The sequence below is a fragment of the Hippocampus comes genome, unplaced genomic scaffold (genome assembly GCF_001891065.2).
Source record: "Hippocampus comes isolate QL1 unplaced genomic scaffold, H_comes_QL1_v1.1 scaffold33, whole genome shotgun sequence".
Classification (NCBI taxonomy): Eukaryota; Metazoa; Chordata; class Actinopteri; order Syngnathiformes; family Syngnathidae; genus Hippocampus; species Hippocampus comes.
In genome coordinates, this window is record NW_017804842.1 from 1,430,757 (window position 1) to 1,437,343 (window position 6,587).

The window sequence follows — 6,587 nt, forward strand, 5'->3', positions numbered from 1 at the left end:
CCCCCCCCAAAAAAAACAATTTTGAATAAAGCAAAATAGCACAGTACAAAAACACAAAAGAGAATGTAAAGAAATAAATTAGGTGAGGAAATACTGTAGCTGGATTAAAACCGCAACAAAACACAACTCCAAATTTGTGATACGGAAAACACTCCACATTGTTTTGATAAGTGTAAATGTTGTACATTTCAGGCCCCAATTAGGTCACACTGGGACTGAGTCGGCAGTGTTGATTGTCACAGAATGCAAGAAAGTGCTTTGCTGGCTTATCAATATGCAGATAACCAGCAGACGCCAAATTCCAAAGACGCGGCTGAGCTCATGCTTGGCACTTAGACGAGAAAAACTCGCAAGTGCATTTCTGCAAATAGCTGCCAAGGCCGTTTATTAACCCGACTGCACATGGGGGGAATGTCCTGAATAGTACAAACATTATAACAAGTTATGCTAAGATAGCTAGAGTTTACAATGACTATCAAGGAGGAATGCAAACAAATTACTCATTTATTTTGTACAACAGAAGTGGTCACAATTTTTTTTTCCCCAAGGGCAAAAATGTTTTAAGTTGAAAGCACACTCTTGTTTTTTTTTTAATGGTTTAACTTGAAAGAATAGTAAAAATAAATAAATAAATAAATACAAAAACAGTCATACACTTCTGAGAAATGTAAAAACAAAATATTTTAATCAATAGTCATTGATGGAAAAGAAAAAAAAAGTCTGAACTTTAAGTGAATAGTCGCATTTAGCTGTCTTTGGACACCATTTGAGGAAGTTCTTTCTATTGCGTCCAAAAGAAATCTTGATTTCATCCGAACACACGCAGGCTCACAAAAAGAGGCGGTGTGGTAAACCGACCCTTTCTCAGTCACAGCCTCTCGGGTTACACTTTTGAGAGCCACCGTGTCGCGCGCTGACCTACATCACCATTGATGCGCGCGCACTTGATACACAATCATTTAGTGTGCTGCTCTCTAATCATTACCAGAGGGCAGGGTTTCATCATTCATATCAATACTCACAGCCACATCAGTAATCAAAATGAAAAAAATGCACCCAAGATGTTGTACTCAAACCTCTTTCTGTACAGTACAATAGGGACGAACTCAGTGAAAAGCGATGACTACTTGCTGATGGACGTCAACATGAGGCTGACAGTTCACTCGCATGAGACAGCAGCACGCCTACGATATCAATCTTTGGATGGTTTTGTCATTTTCACGGAAAAGTGCTCCCTAAGCCGGTAAGCAAGCGCCGACGCAGTAAATCACTTGAGTTGTGGCCACGCCCGTCTTATACGTGACGCTGCAGGTTGACATTCCACGGAATGTACCCACCCACAGCAAAAACGTGTGGGAAGTGGCCCCGGACACGCCTTTGTAGCCACACACACACACACACACACACACACACACACACACACACACACACACACACACACACACACACACACACACACCCTCTTTTTGTCACACACACTTTGAACAACTAACCCCTGCTCATGTGCTTTTTGAGCTGCATGAGCTGCACACAAACAGACTCGCCCCCACGAGTTCCCGCCACCTTCTGGGGGCTGATGGCAAAGTGAGGCCACAGGTGGCTCATGCTGATAAACTGCTTATCTGAAACCTGGCGGGGCATCATCCGAAGAGACGCGTCCAGACAGAACATCCCCTTCAACATGTCCACAAACATCAGCTTATCGGCCGAGTACACAACCTGGTCCGAGGGGTGTCTGGTGTAACACCACTGGAACTGCTGGAGCTGGAGAACAGAACTCATGAGAACCTCGTGAAGATTCTCTCGAGACATCTTTCGATCCTACTTGGAGGAGGTGGTCAAGAGAGCTCAACTGGAGCTTCTTGGCCATCCTGACTGCTATTCCGGTCTCTTGCTGGTACGTTTCCGACGTCTGACGAGAGGCGACATCGAGGTTAGACCTTTGAGGTTAGACCTGACTTTGACTTGGTATTCATGAGACTCGGCTGGTCTTCGACCTGAAATACATGACTTCACGGTTTACATTTGTTTACATTGGAAAATCTGCACGTTGGCAAGTCAAACAGGAGAGATACTCGACTTGACCGTACTTCCGACTTTGGGGAGAACGAGAGGGATAAGGATGGAGTGGTTATCACTCAGGAGTTGTAAGAAAGCAGCACCCCTGAACCTAACTCAAGGTCAATTTCGTCCCACCCACCATTATTAGCACATGGGAGGGAGTGTACCTTCAGGCTCCACAGACTGGTTTCAGTTTCCTGGCGGAAAAAGTGTTCAGTCTTTTTTCCAGAGACCAGAAGGCTGTCTGGAAAGGCTCCTTGAGTCCCTGTGATGTACGTTATCTGAGCATACAACACATCACAGTCGCCATAGAAACCGCTGACCTTAAAGGCAAACGTGGGGTTACTTGATAACGACAGCGAATCCAGTGCGTAGTTGCCCTCAGAATGGAACTATACCATAACTCTGACAATTTACACTGCCCCCATCCAAAGTACTTCAAACTTTGTTTGAAGCAGGCAGCAGTGATCAACGTTTGAGCCCAGATCAATAATGATAATGACCATTTCGTAGTCATTCTTGCCTGGGAAAATCAGTGTACCCGTGTACAAAAAAGCAGTCACGCATCATCATGGACCAAATGTCATTAACTTTGTCAAGTTAATGACAAAGACGTTATTGATGTACAGTGTGTACATCCGGTTTTATTTTGAAGAGACACAGTCAAAAGCGGAAGTTTCGCTGCTGTTCACTCCTGCGAGGCACGTGTGATTATGACTGGCGAAGGCAAGGTAAATGAATTGGTCGACTTTATTCGTGTTTTAATGTTTCACAGTATGTGGCTTGAATCATCCCCTTTTTTAATACACGTTTACAGACTTATCGATCCGTTTGCTATCATCGCACACTGTTGAATCGTTAATGTGTGGAATTTGAAGTTTAATCTCAAGCCTTTGAGGTGAATTAAGGAGGTCTTTTCGAATTAGAAAATGGCGGCATCAACATTAGCTTCGCTAAAGATGTCTAAATCATATTTTCCCGACCCGGTGATGTAACTTACAATACAACAGGGAGCTCCAGTTGGCTGCAGAGCCCCCTGGGCATGCGGGGCACGGTTTCTGCTGTAAAAGGGGGTCGATAGGCCTGGCAGGCTTTGGATGGGGAAGGGAGGGTCAAAATGGTGGCAAAGCACAAACACAGTGGCCTTATGAGCATGGATGTATCCGTCAGGCACAGAAGAAATTGCATGTGGCCGAGATGAGGAGTACAGAGTTTGAATGGCATGTGAGTTCATTTAAGGCCTATAAAGTCATTAAAAAAAAAAGAGCGAGAGAGAGGATTTACAGTAGGGTAAATCAGAAAGTCAATATTAGATTTGTTTATATCAATGCCATAATGATAAGGGGTGCCCAATTGTTATCAAACACTTTTTGGGGGTCACATTATTTGCATTTGTGTATTGGAAATGAATTGGAGTTACCAGGCTACTACCCGATTTCTGCAGGATAACGAAGAAAACGTGCGTAGTACACGTATGACACTTTTCCACTGCGCTGACTGAAGGGAAAAATGACGCAGCACTCCAGTCGGAACGAGATGCGCCAACAAATGAAAAAAATGGCAAAAGAACAAAGGTTTCCTCTATTGATTCTTTTTGGAGCAAAGACAAATGTTATCCAAGTAGAGACTTTAGGGCAAAGTGGAGACTGGGGGACATCAACATGGTAAGATAACGTTCGCATTGGGCATTTTTTATGGGGCATTTTGCTCAAATTTTACGTAACTTAACGCATTGATATTTGAGTATGTTTGAGTCCTTAGAGGGATGAAATTCACATTGCGATTTGACCTTTTTTAGGCCATCTCACAGCTGAAATGTGTAAGCATTTTCATTCTTTCTTTTTTTTTTAACCCCCTCTTCCGCTGTCACGCCTCATAATTAATTCACGAGGCCTACATACCGTCGGTACGGCCTGCATAATCGATTTGAGTCTCGTAACGTGTGAGGCAAGGGTGAGGAAGGATTACAATGAAGCTCAATGCTTGAGCTTCACTTTTTGTGCCAGTTCCTCACATGCCACTTTATACTGTGCACAGTAGAATTCACTCGGGACGGGTTTCATTTGTAGGAGAACTTCGAGTGTAGTGACAAGCAGTCGATGGGGCATCCAACAAGCCCTACAGAGCTGCCATGACCTCATTCCATGGCCCCGCTGCCTGACCTGAAGAGAGAATGACGCCAGTCTGCTTTCTCTCAGGTACAAAGTGTCTGCAGCTGTTTTAGAACATCAATCATTGATGTCCCCGATAGTTCATTTCCTTTTTCTCAAATAGCAGTCCCCTTTACGGTTTACATTTGATATAACCCTTGGGGAAAAAAAAAGTTCCACGTTTTAAATAGAAATTCGTTTACCCTAATTTCGTCAACATAACTGGTTATGTGCCTGCATTTGTGCACGCGTGTGTGATTGTGCGCTCAAAGCACTCAGAATGCGGTGAGTGTGTGGGTGACATTTGACTGTGAACAAGGGTGAATGTAAATTAGCTTTTTATGATATTAACTGCACAGTTTCTTTTTTTTAATGGTTGGAGGAATTTTCCTGAAAGAATAAAAGTAAAATTGCCCCATGTCTTGCAAAGGTGTTGCATTTTCCTTTTTTCTTCGGATTATTTCTGACGGCAAAATAATCTTGTGCTTCTCTATTGAGAATTTGAAGATCAACATCTGACAGTGCTGACCGATCTTGCTTGGGCTCCTTTTTTGCGGTTGACTTAATTTGCAGCATAACCGGGCGGCCTTTTATTAGATTCTGTGAAAGTGTAAACCTCAGAAGTCGTGGATGGCATGGATACAACTGTGAGTTAGTTATTTTCCTTATTTATTTGGGAAATTTGAAACCACTTTTTTTCCAAACGGGTATGAGTACTTCCAGATACCAAGTCACTGATACCACTATTTTTGATGCATACCATTTCTCATAAAGCAATGACAGATCATTTTTTAAAAAAGGCCTTTCATTTATTTCTGACAAAAAAAACAACAAAAAAACAGGACAGTGACCCTGCAATACGCACACAAAAAAATTCAAACACCAAGCAACTCACTCAGAATTCATTTGTAATAAATTAACAAAAGTGTAAAAACAAAACTGAGTTTTAGTCATTCCTTGAAAATAGTACAGGTTCAACCGTGAACTGTTAAGCATGGCACGGTGAAGAAGGAAAATAGGGGGCAGGGTTGTTACTGTTGAAAAATATATGACAATGCATTTCATATCAGTCGATACGGATACGTATTGATTTATTTTTAACCTATTCAAAAAAAGAAAAAAATATTAAATGAATTAAAGACAAAATATCAGAACATAAAACTATCCAGAGTGTAAATATTATTCATTCATAGTAAGTAAGATTATGCAACAAGTGAGTACAGCACTTTGTATTATCCACACGATGTCCACTCAACAGGAAAAAGATAGACCTTGTTACGTACTGAATAATGACAACATTCTATTTTCTCAATTGATGATAGCAGTAAATGTGTAAAAATAAGTACATGCATGAAACACCGTAATGGAGAAAATCATCCGACCATCCAAACTGAGTTAGTCAATAAATGTATACAGTTTGCTGGCAACTCACTAATAATGCCGTCCAAGCATTAACGTAAACATACGCAGGCTTATAGAAATTGCATCTTAATGGGCATATGACGGGACGGACATGGATGGAATTAAAAAGACAAAAAGACTGTCAGCCATGCAGAAATTGACTCAGCAAAGAGATGTATATATTTTGGTAGCAAAACCCTAATGATGCGAGGTATTAACGCAAACTCTATAAACATGCACGTAGTTAGAGAATTTTTTTTTTCAGTGGACATTTGACAGTAATGACATGGATTGCAGTTCACTTAGAAAAACATTTAGTCAGTCGTAAATGCTATTTAAGTCCTGATAATACATCCACAAGAGGGCGCCGGTGACGGGTATCGGCCTCCTCGTGTGTACTCGATACCTTAAAATAAAGCCGGTATTGGTACTCGCCCATGACTGTTACGGTCTGTACTTACGTATTGTTCTCTGTGCACTGAATAAATACATGGTGATTTAGCTTTTAATCTGGATACAGTTAAACGATATACTCGTTATAATTCCGAGATTTAGTTTTTAAAGGCTTGGTTAAATCAAAGAACCTTCCAGTTTTTGTATGACATCTGATGCCATTGAGGTCATTCTGAAATATACAACATATTCACCCGCAGCCGCTGGATATCTTGCTCCTTCTCCTGTTTCATGATGCTGAGCTGCTCGTTGAATTGCCGCGACAGCTCCTCGGTCTTGATGTGCAGCGTGCTGCTGTTAGATTGGCCTAATTGCTGCGAGGTGGAGGCGGAAAGATGGAAACAACTTCAGAGACTTTCAGGCTAAAGTGAGAAGGCCTGACAGAAGGCCGGAGCGAGGGTGGCCGGCTACCTTCTGTCGGAGAATCTCGTTCTCCTTCTCCAGAGCCCTGATGCGTCCTTCCAACTCCCGCATCCGGAAGTCGCGGCTCCAGGCGACGTTGCGGGCGCGCCACACCTGGGC

At 42.3% G+C, this 6,587-nt stretch overlaps 1 protein-coding gene and 2 long non-coding RNA genes across 3 annotated transcripts in view; all 3 read right to left on the bottom strand.

Moving 5' to 3' along the window:
* Nucleotides 1-6,587, bottom strand: part of pof1b (POF1B actin binding protein) — a 19,643-nt gene that overhangs the window by 10,597 nt on the left and 2,459 nt on the right. The gene's annotated exons all lie outside the window — the stretch shown is intronic.
* LOC109517784 (uncharacterized) lies at nucleotides 1,831-2,643 on the bottom strand. The gene is made up of 3 exons (XR_002168611.1): nucleotides 2,565-2,643; nucleotides 2,229-2,342; nucleotides 1,831-1,912 (listed from the first exon to the last, which is right to left on the bottom strand). It is a non-coding gene; the product is annotated as an uncharacterized LOC109517784 (long non-coding RNA).
* Nucleotides 6,281-6,581, bottom strand: LOC109517780 (uncharacterized). Its single transcript, XR_002168610.1, has 2 exons — nucleotides 6,477-6,581; nucleotides 6,281-6,379 (listed from the first exon to the last, which is right to left on the bottom strand). It is a non-coding gene; the product is annotated as an uncharacterized LOC109517780 (long non-coding RNA).